Here is a 12,395-nt window from a genome sequence, read left to right as displayed (position 1 = left end):
TATGTCCCTTTTAGTATAGTAAATAAAAAGAAAAAAATTGCTGTGTGAAATGTAGTCTCTAGACTTCACAAGGTTGACACTACGCTCTTTTGGAAGGATTTCACATTGGGGCCAATTCCATATTTTTAATGTACATCATTCTGAAATGGGATGTCAAACAAGCTCATTATCAGGTAGATTACGAGTTTTGCGTTACGGCTTTTAACGCTGAAAAAATAGCAATTTAAGCGTAATGGCAGTAACGCAGCTATTGTAAGTTGTGTCGGTATAGCTATACCGCAAGCATTTTAGCCTGTAACGCAACGTCAATTCTGCACTCCAAAAAATGATGTTTTTGCGTGGGATTTTCATAGCGCCAGTATTACTGGTTGTGCGGTGAGGCTACAAAGCTTGCGTTACAGCCTATACCGACACAATCCATACCGCCATCTGAGAGCAGTAGTTATAAGTTTTGCGCCACAAAAATGTTTCACAAAACTCATAACTAAAGTGTTAGAAAGTACACTAACATCCATAAACTACCTATTAACCTCTAAACCGCCACCCTCCCACATTAAACCTATTAACCCCTTAACTGCTGCTCCCGACAACGCTGACATGAATACAAATTATTAACCCCAGAAAAAGCAAGACTAATGGCACTACTATTTGATGAACTTAGGATTCCTTGTTTATGGTAAATGTGGTTATATCACCTATTAGATAATCAACAGGGTTGGGTGCTGTGTACTGATTATTCTAAAAATTATTAACCCCTATTACACCACTTCCCGACATCACCGCCACTATAATAAAGTTATTAACCCCTATTCCGCCGCTCCCGACATCGCCAACACTATAGTAAAGTTAATAAACCCAATCCACCGCTCCCTAACATCGCCAACACAATAATAAAGTTATTAACCCCTAAACATCCGGCCTCCCACATCTCCGCAACTAAATAAACCTAAAAACCCCTAAACCTCCTGCCTCCTACATCTCCACCACTAAATAAACCTATTAACCCCTAAACCGCCCCACATCGCAAAACACTAAATTAAACTATTGACCCCTAAACCTAAAACCCCCTAACTTTAAATTAAAATTACAATATAACTATATTTAAATCAATTAAAAACTTAACTGTGAAATAAAATAAACCTAACATTAAACTATAAATTAACCTAACCTTATTATTCTAATAAAATAAAAAGACTACCAATTTAAAAAATCTAAATTACAAATTTAAAAAAACCTAACACTACGAGAGAAATAAAAAAATAAAAAAATAAAATATATATATATATATATATATATATATATATATATACTGTATAAATATATAATTATCACCAAGGAGATTTTAATGATAAAAAAGATTTAGGGAAGCCTGGAATTTTGCAATTAAATTTTCTGTACATCAAAGGGGGCAGAGATTAATCACTGCGGATAGGACTACTAGTTTAGTAGCACTTCCAATAGCAGAAACGCTGGTTCCTGGAGGTCTTTGGTTGGTGGTACTTGAGGATGTAGAGCACGGCCGGACTGCTCTGGAACTCATATCAAGGTCCAAGCCCCAAGTCAATCATAAATATATATATATATATATATATATATTGTATAAGTGTATGTGTGTGTGTAGTAGAAGTAGTTAAAATAACACTTAGTTATAGGTGGGAGACAAAAGAAAAACATAAAATATAGTGTAGTATTTCTGTCACTATATTGAATGGTACAGAGAGAAGATAACTGGGACACTCACATTTCTATACCTTTAACATTATGAGGTATAGTAATAGCCCAGGGAGGAGGTTGGTATTATTCCTTCCTTTGCCTCTCTGGAAACTTGTCCGTCAGATTGTTTGTAGGACTACAGCATCAATTTGCAATTCTTCTTACCTCAGTTATTAGATCCCCAGACCTGTTATCAAGTAGCAAAAACTAAATAGCAATTGTATTTTGAATTAAAACATTTTCTGCAATAAATATTTGCTTTTTGCTACACACACACACACATACATATATATATATATATATATATATATATATATATATATATATATATATATATATACACATATCTATCTATATATATATATATATATATATATATATATATATATATATATATATATATATATATATATATATATAAAAAACAAAGTAGAGTTCACTACACAGCGCTAATCTCACAATATATAGTGTACTGTTTAAATACACCTAGTGTGACAATATTATGGCATAAATGTTTCAAGCAATGATTCCTACAGAGAGCGCGTTGCTAAATATTTATATGTCCCATCATATGTAAATGAATGTGATCACAACTCACTGTAGTACCGGCATTGAAATGCTCTATAGCTCAAACAAACAGCTGCATGCTTGCGTATGTTGAGCTGCACTCAAGCCACTCTGGTTTACAGAAATAAGTCACAGGAAAAGTAATGAAAATAATTTAAGGGACATGAAACACAAAATGTTTATTTCCTGATCCAGATCCAGCATACAATTTGAAACAACTTTCCAATGTACTTCTATTATCTAATTTGCGTTGTTCTCTTTGTATCCTTTTTTGAAAAGGATAGCTAGGTAGGTGCAGGAGCTTGGAGCAAGCAGCTGATTGGTGACTGCACATACAGTATATTCCTCTTTTCATTGGGCTACCAAAGTGTTCACCTAGCTCTCAGTAGATCATAGCTGCTTCTTCAATAAAGGATACCAAGAGAATGAAGCTAAATTAATAATAGGAGTAAAATGGAATGTTGTTTAAAATTGTATGTTCTATGTGAATCATGAAAGAAAATGTTGGGTTGAATGTCTCTTTAATATGTATACTTACATTTTATAAAGGATCAGTTTTCAGTTTAATATTTTTTTATGTCCCTTGGAAGTTTTTATATATATAATTTTTTTAAGTTTTGAAACCATATACTATAAGTAGATCTATATGTGCCATTTGTCTATAGATTTATTGCCTTTATTTTGCTTGAAATAATTTTACAATTATGTATCTCTCGATACAGATGTTTACCCTTGTTTTATACTTGTTGCATAGATAGATATCTGTATACAAAATATGCATTGTTTACATAAAAAAAGAAACTAAAGCAGCTGAATGTCATTTGAGGTGAATAAAATACTGTGTGTTGATGTGAGTGTCTAGACATTGACTAACCTCACCTGACATTATAATCTTGCAATAGATGTCTACATAGGCTTCTAGCATAATTACGAGTCGACCAGGTGATTCATGTTAAGCCCATCTTTCAAAGACTTAGGATTTTAGGATCAGGCTAAAACCTAAGAGTTAATATTCAGAAATGTTTAAAAGCTATTTTCACACCTCTTGCATAGTCATTCTTGTGGAATAAATATTTTGCTTAAGCTGTATTTTGCATTCAAGTGGTTTTAAATATGTGTGTGTGTTATCTACGTTTGCTCTTTTGTTTTATAAAAAGATGTTTTTTGGTTGAAAAAGTAAATTCGTTTAAACAATGTTATACAATATCAGAGAATAACAGAATTTGTATGCTGCTATGACATACATAGTTACATACCAAACACTAATGGGAAAATTAGTTATTCTTTATTAAATGAATAATATTAGCTCATAATTTACCATGATAAATGGTGGTCTAAAGACACTAATATAAATAGCTAGAGTAGCAACAATTGTATTTTAAAGGTACATTCTAGGCTAAAAATATATTAATAAAAATTGAAATTTAAAACAGTATTTTATTATTAAAGTGAAAGTAAACTTTTCCTTACCCAAAGACAATTAAGTATAGTACAACAGGCATCCATTACAGTTACTAACTTTATATTTTTCAAACTAATTTTAAAAGTAATTTTATATTTAAAATCGCTAACCGTTTCCTCGCTTCCCCCACCCCTGCTCTCTTCCTGGTTTCTAACTGTTAGACGTAATTGCGGTCCCACACGCTCAATACGTCATTAGCCGTGGTCGTTCTCGTTATCCTATTTTTTGGTGAATGCGCATTGATATGAGCTATGCTACGATATCGTTGCTAATGACTGGATTTCCTGCAGCGGTTCAAATGCACATGCGTCAATTGTGAACGTGCATCCCATAATGGAGTAAAATTGTAGGTTTGCTGCATGAGCATAGGAACATGTGGGCATGAAACCAACACTTTGAGATGCTCATGGTGGACCGATTAGATTAGATCTTTAGAATGATTGTTCGTCATGAATACCCAAAAAATAAATTAGAATGCGGGCAGAGAGTCGGCTTACCAGATGGACGGTTTTGCATGAGCGAAAATAAGTACAAAATTCAAATTTGCAAAAAATCATGAATGAAAGTGCTATTAATTTAATATGATTTATGTAAACATAGATTGTGGGCTTCTCAACTTTACTTTCACTTTAAACAACTTGATTTGTTTTGCCATGAGTAAAACCCCTGCAAAGGGGTCAAATATATGGTCAAAATGTATTTATCTGCTATTCCAGATGATAATACAGCAGGTGAGCCAATTAGGGGAAAGCATGCATGTGTATGGTCAAATTACTGGCCATAGTCTCACCTAGAGCAGAATGAGGGTGTTCTATTCAGATTGCACATTTGACTGTGTGCTTAACCCTTCTGAATGAGTTAAATATATAATAAAAGTAAGGATTTTTTCTTAAAAAATTAAATGAAATAGAGCATTTTTTACACTGATTAACCCTTTCTTAAAACAGAAAAGATACTAATTCAATAAGATTACAATTTAGTTGCAGTTATATCTAACTTGTAAAGATTAAATTTTAAACAATTGAATTTTAAAATGTCCAAAGAAAACAAAAGCTATAGTGTGATGTATCCTAATACTATTCAACACATTATAACATAGTTAAAATGAATTGATAATTAAGAAATTAATTAACATTGGAAATTAGATCAACTTTCTCCATACATGGGTCTTTGAACACATTTGGAGAATAAGATAGGCAGAACCTGCTTTCCTGAATGCATTAATGCTTCAATTTTAACAGATTTTAGTGGCTGTGAAAGACTCTTATTGAGCCATTTCATCGTATTTAAATCCAGGGCCAGATCAAGACATTGCCTGGGTCCAAGAATGAGATAAGCCCCACCACACTTCACCCATGTTAATCTAACCTCAACTATAGTCAGAAAAGTCTCAATGATTCAAGTTCAGTAGATTGAAATTTCACACAGGAGCACTCCAGCACATATCTGATTGAACCCATATGAAAGTCATTTCTCTTTGAAAAAAAATATGTCAGAATTTATTGACCCTATGTACCGCCTCAGTCAAATGCTGCCTGGGTCCCATGGTCCCACCTGGACCAATTATAGAGCCGGATCAGTCTGAGACACTGGGAACTCCAATAGAAGCAGTCATTTTTTTTTAGGCAGCCTTCTACAAAGACTAAGACATAAAGTAACTAACTGAATTAATTTTCCACTGTTACTCAGAATATTGTGTTTTTTTATGAGAAACACACACATTTTGGATTTGAAGTATTTTTCCATGATTATATAGCAACGTAATACTGATAAATAGTAGAATATGTAGAAGAATATTATATTGGCAAGTAAGTCTACTATTAGAGTATCTTGACTTTTATATATAAAAATTGGAATTACCTGAATTTCTGTATTGATTACTCATAAAATCTATCTTAACTACTAACACACAAACAGTTGTACTTTTCAAATTTATATTGAATACATTGAATAATCATTCACAGTGCAGTCTGGAAAAAATAAGTGAACCCATGAATTTAGTATCTTGCATATTATCCTTTAGCAGCAACAACCTCCACAAAATTAATCCTGAAGTTGCTTATGAGACTTGCACATTATTGAGGATGATTTTTGGACCATTCCTCCCTACAAATCTATTTCACTTCATCAGTATTTCTGGGTTGTCTTTATTGCACAGGCCTCTTAAAGTCCTGCCACAGCATCTCAGTTGTGAGAAGGTCAGAACTCTGACTTTGAACTTTCCACTTTTTCAGCTATTCTTTAGGATGCTTTAGGTCATTCTCTTGCTGCCTCAACCAACCTCTTAAGCTTGAGGTCAATGATTTCTGCACTGACATTTTCCTGTAAAATTTCCTGATACACTATTAAATTATTTTTTTCCCTTAGTGATTGTAAGGTGTCCAGGCCCTGAGGTAACAAAGCAGCCCCAAACCATCATGCTCCTCTCATCATGCTTCAAAGTTGGGATAAGGTTTTGGTGTTGGTATGCAGTGCACCTTTTCCTCCACACAGAGGGTTCCATGTAACAAGCAGAGATAGCTGTCTCGGAGTCCCAGCGTTTCAGTCTTGCATAATCAGCAAAGGCTAGGTGGACAAGGTTAATGACCACAAACCTCATCCACCAAGCCTTTGATAGATGGAGCACATAGTGATGTTTATTTTTGATTAAAAAAATCAACTTTTGTCTCATCTGCTCACAGCACATTTTCCCAGAAGCTTTGTGGAATATCCAGGTGGTCTTGGGCAAACTTGGGATATACCGCAATGTTTTTTTAGATAGCAGTGGTTTTCTTCACAGTGACCTTCCATGGACACATTAGTGTTTTTCTGATAGTAGACACATGAACAAATACTTTCACAGTTTGTAGAGTTTTCTGGAAGTCTTGCCCTTGAAGTGATCTTTGCAGGACATCCACTCCTAGTAAGAGAAGCAACAGTCATTCATTTTCTCAATTTGTAGACAATTTGTCTCACGATTGATTGATGAACACCCAGGTCTTTAGCAGTGATGTTGAAACCTTTTCCAGCATTGGGCATCTCTATATATTTTCTAAGTCCCTATCCTATGTTCTTCATAAAGAAAATAATGTACTTTTTATTATTATACATATTTCTATATATATATCTGATAATGTTAATGTGAAATAGATAGGAATAGGTACATAGGTGTGTGTGTATATATATATATATATATATATATATATATACAGGTGGCCCTCATTTTACAACGGTTCAATTTACACCGTTTCAGAATAACAACCTTTTTTTCCAGTCATGTGACTGCTATTGAGAAGCAGTGCATTTATTAAAATAGCCAGTAGGTGGAGCTGTGCGCTTGTGTTGCAGCCAAGCAAGCTGAAATTAATCAGTTTAACCAGACCTGAGCTATCAAGCAGATTTCAAAGGAACAAGATCTTCCTGTCTATAAATCAGTCCAGATTGGAATGCATAGAAAGAACTGTTTGCAGAAAAATGCAAGTGAAGTCTGTGTTGTGTGATTATTTTATTAGGTTTATAATGCTGTTTAGCATTTAAAGTCTTCATTTCAAAGCTTTAAAAATAATGTATTAGGTGTTACTTATGACAATTTTGAGAGGGGCCTGGAACCTATCTCCCTCACTTCCCATTGACTTACATTATAAACTGGGTTTCAATTTACAATGGTTTCGATTTACAACCATTCCTTCTGGAACCTAACCCCAGCGTAAACTGAGGGCTACCTGTATATATATATATATATATATATATATATATATATATATATATATATATATATATATATATGTATTTACAATAAAAAGTACATTGTTCTGTATGTGAGAAGAGAATTAAGCAAAATTGATAACACAAACACTGTATAAAGCACTGCTTACATAGAAAATGCTCTGTTGTGTTAAGAGTATTATATTAATTCTAATATATAACTGTATTTAAACTTACGGCTAGATTTGGAGTTTGGCGGTAGATGGGTTGTTAACGCTACGCGTGGTTTATGTCTAACGCACGGCATTGTTTGACTCCGGTATTTAGAGTTAAAAAAAACTTCTATCGATACTCCTAACGCGTGTATTTCACACGCGGAATCCTGCCCGCGTTAGACAGTCTCCCATAGAGATCAATGGAAATGCAAACAAACACGCATTTTTCATCTAACACTCGATCTCGCGAGAAATACGCACAGCTCGGTCATATGACGCATACCACATCATGCACAACAATAACACGCTGCAAATGTCACAACAACAATCACTAAGCAAAGCACAGAAGCATTACACATTCACAAGCGGGGGGAATTGGATTGAAATAAAATACACGGAATACGCATATACTTTAAGATGCGGAAATACGCAAAATAACAACAAGGAAAATAATAAAAATACATACAATAGCAAAATAATCGCATTCAATATCACTATATATTAGGACAAACATACATATACAACACTTCACTAATACCACACCATCGCAAATTCACATTTAAACATAATACTATTGGACAATGTTATAGAAAACGACCACTATGACATCATCGCATTCTACACATTCCACAAATACTAACTCAAAATGAGCATGCGCAAATTCACACACCTAATACACATTGCACGAATACTAATTGCTAATAAAGCACACATGAACACAATTTACAACGCAAATAGGTACATCATTTAACATTTACACAGGGTATATAAGCACCACACAAGCATGGCTTCTTTGACTGTGTTGCTGGTGGGTCTTTGGAGATTGGAGGTTTAAGATTAGAGAGTTTGTGCATTATTGTGAGTGAGTTAGTGTTAGTGTGAGAGAGTCAGTTGTTAGTGTTATCGTGAGTGAGTGGGAGTTAGTGGTAGTGGGAGAGAGTCAGTTAGTGGGAGCGTGAGTGAGTTAGTGGTAGTGGGAGTTAGTGAGAGTTAGTGGTAGTGTGATAGAGTCAGTTAGTGGGAGTTAGTGAGAGTTAGTGGTAGTGTGAGTTAGTGAGAATTAGTAGTAGTGTGAGTTAGTGAGAATTAGTAGTAGTGTGAGTTAGCGAGCGAGTGCTTTTTCTGTACACTTAACACATTTACACGCAAACACATTCAATACATACATACACTTATCAATAACACTACATACACTCCATACCCCATACCCTCTCATACTACACTCCATACCCCATTCCCTGTACTCCCATTCCCTGTAATCCCATTTACTCTTATCCCATACCCCATCCCATCCCCATCCCCTAGTTACATTTAGTTTACATATCCTCCTTTTTGTCTTCTTCTTCATTTTGTTCATTTAAATACTCCTTACCCTCTTTTATTTATATCCCTTTCACACTTTCAGCACTTTTTTTGGTCTTTTTAGTTCTTTATTTTGACCCCCTTTCATTTGATCACACTCACTTTTGTTTTGCTTAGTTGGGGTTTAGTTTAGGGAAGAGATGGAGGGCAGGCAGGGGAGAGGTAGAGGGGGGAGGAGAGGGAGGGGGAGAGGAACAGGGCAGGAAGGGGAGCAGGAAGGGGGGCAGGAAGCGGGGGTGGAAGCAGTGGGTGGACCCAGCCACTTGGTTCAAGATGAACAAGTGGCTGGGCCCAGTGGCGGACAGAGTAGGGCTTCACAGTCCGGGAAACAGAGGGCATCGTCACAGGGGAAGGCCAAGGCGACTAGGGAGGCGAGGTTTTCGATGGAGGAGAAGGAGGCCCTCGTAGAAGCCTATATGGCCAGGTATAGGAGGCTGCAGCATCAGAAGACCACCCCGACTGAGAAGAGGAAGCTCTGGCATGAGATAAGGAATGCAGTCAATGCCGTGGGTGGACGGAATAGAGATATGGACTCTATAAAACATTGATACCGGGACTGCAAGATGGATCTCAAGAAAAAGTTAAGCCTGGAGGCCCGACATGCCGCAGGAACCGGTGGCGGCCCTGCACTGGAAATTGAGTACTGCCGATGGGAGGAAATGTTGCGTCCCAGCATCTCCGAGGTGGATGTAGTTGGTATCGGAGGAATTGATACCGGGAACCTGCCATTCTCATCTGACGGTAAGCTCATTTAAGAATAAATTCACATACGAATGTATTTCAAGGGACACTATACGCAAACCTTTACTTTCATGATTGAGGTAGAGAATACAAATTTCAAAAAAATTCCAATTTACTTATATTACCTAATTTGATTCATTCTTTAGATATACTTTAATGAAGAAATAGCCATGCACACGGTGAACCAATCACAGGAGGCAGCTATATTCAGCTACCAATCAGCATCTTCTAAGCATATTTAGATATGCTTTTCAGCAAAGAATATCCAGAGAATGAAGCTAATTAGATAAGCAAAGTACATTAGAAAGTTGATTATAATTGTATGCTTCGAAATCATGAAAGATTAAACATTGGGTTTCATGTCCCTTTAAGGATCAGATTAATGCTATAACGTTGTTTACACGCATTCACAATTTCTTTGCGGTTACATCAGTATCTAGGCTATAGGTTAGGTGTGCATTTAAACAGACTGAAAACAAATGCTAAAACATTCAGATTGACCAGAGATATCACAAACACGGTTTAGAAAATGCGGAAATCGTATTGATTGTTAGATTTCAAAGTGGATTAATGAGGCTGCATTTGTAATTGTATCGTAAGCTAAGTCATTTAAAGCTTGATTTGGAAATATGCTAATATATACATTTCTTTATTTTTCTAATATACAGAGTCTGGGGAGGAGGCAGCACAGCAAATACAGCCTCCTCCTTCTCCCCGGGATGAGAGTGGTGGGGAGGAATTTCCACCTCGGAGGGAAGAGGCCCCCCGTGACGAAGAGGGCACGGAAGCAGATGAAGAGGCCCCGGAAGCAGAGGAGGAGGCCGCGGAACCAGAGGCCCCTCAAGGACCCGCACCCCGCCGTGCACGGGCACCCCGCCGTGCACGGGTACCCCACCAAGCACAACAAGAGGAAATAGCGGAGGTGCGGGTTCTACTAGACTACATAGACCAGATGCGTAACTCCTGGATACAAAATATAGAAGGCCGAACTAGAATTCTTGAAGGACAAAACAAAATAATTGAAGGCCAAAACCAAATAATAAACATACTTACTCGAATAGAAGAAAGGCAAAACAGAACCTTTAATCTACACCAAGAGATGTTTAATTTTTTCCGGGAGGAGCATGCTGGTCTGCCTCCTGGTCCGCCTCCTGCTGCTGGGCCTCCTGCTGCTGGGCCATCTTCTCCTGCCGGGCCATCTTCTCCTGCCGGGCCATCTTCTCCTGACGGCCCATCTTCTCCTGCCGGGCCATCTCCTCCTGCCGGGCCATCTCCTCCTCCTCACCTTGGTCGTCCCAGTACTCTTCCTTCCACTCTTCCCACAACATATCCAATGAGAACTCGTCGGAGTCAGCAGTTGACCCTCCCAGAGCCTCAGCCCCGTGGGAAGAGGGGAAGGAAGAGGAAGTAAGTATTTGTTTTCATGTTTAATGTTATTTTTATTTAATGTGTAATGGATAGGTATGTAATGATGTGGTTTTCATACACTTGTGGACTACACTCTGTATATAATCTACTTCTATGGGACCGGGTCCATGGAGGCAGATTGTTTGCAGAGTGTGGGTTATAATTGTGTGAAAACCACATCACATACCTATCCATGTTCATGATATTGATTGGTTTCTGTGATGTGATGTCCAAACTGTTTCCCGAATCACAAACAAAATTACCATTACAATTATCCATGATGGCATATTACTGTTTGAATGCCAATAACACAGCTTAAAGGGACAGTCAATAAATTATTGATTACAATGAAAACACTGTATTACGCATTATCAAGTTGGAAACAACAAAACATGGAGAAATACGTGTGACTTATGTGCTTACCCTTGTATCTATGACTATGAAAAATGACCACTTATTTGTTGTTCTGACATAACAACATTTTAGACATCAATGATCAATACATGGTAAATAATATGCTGTATGAGCACAAGTTTTTAGATATACAAATGCTATCCAAATGCCCTCTAGTGGTCAAATTGCATACTGATTACATGCACTCTTCAAGCTCTAAGAAATGAGCACACGAACCTCATACGTTTAGCTAGCAAATTAAAATAAACACAGACAAATGATTAATTGGTGAGAAACCTTTGATATCATTGAAATTACAAAATTGACTTTTATAATAATGCAAAACATGATTTGTTTTCTAAACTGTCCCTTTAACAAAATTACATATGCTAACATATATTTGCAGATTGTTTGTATATCTACATGTACTTGTTCAAACAATAAATATTGAAAACAGATTTATATTGACATGTTAAATAAAGTCTATTTTCTTAAAGAAACATTATTGTGTTAATTTTTTTTTTAAAGACATTTGTTTTAACAATGAATATGGTTTAAAGTCCTTTTAGGAGTGGGGGGTGAAAATATGCTAACATTTGCATTAAAGGGACAGTATACTATATTTTTAACCGAACTGTATATAATAGACACTACTAGAAACAACAAGATTAACATATACTGATATCAATATTACAAAGCTTTAAACACTTTCAAAGAAAATCGGGTTAGCTCTCTTGAAAATATAGATGAACCCCCATTACAACCGTAAAACAAGACAATACCCCATCATTAACATATGAAAAGACCCTTTACACAAACAGGAGAAAGCTGGAGATGGTACTCACATGAAA

This window comes from Bombina bombina, chromosome 5, assembly GCF_027579735.1.
Source record: "Bombina bombina isolate aBomBom1 chromosome 5, aBomBom1.pri, whole genome shotgun sequence".
In the NCBI taxonomy this organism is placed as follows: domain Eukaryota; kingdom Metazoa; phylum Chordata; class Amphibia; order Anura; family Bombinatoridae; genus Bombina; species Bombina bombina.
Note: the sequence above shows the minus strand (reverse complement) of the source record.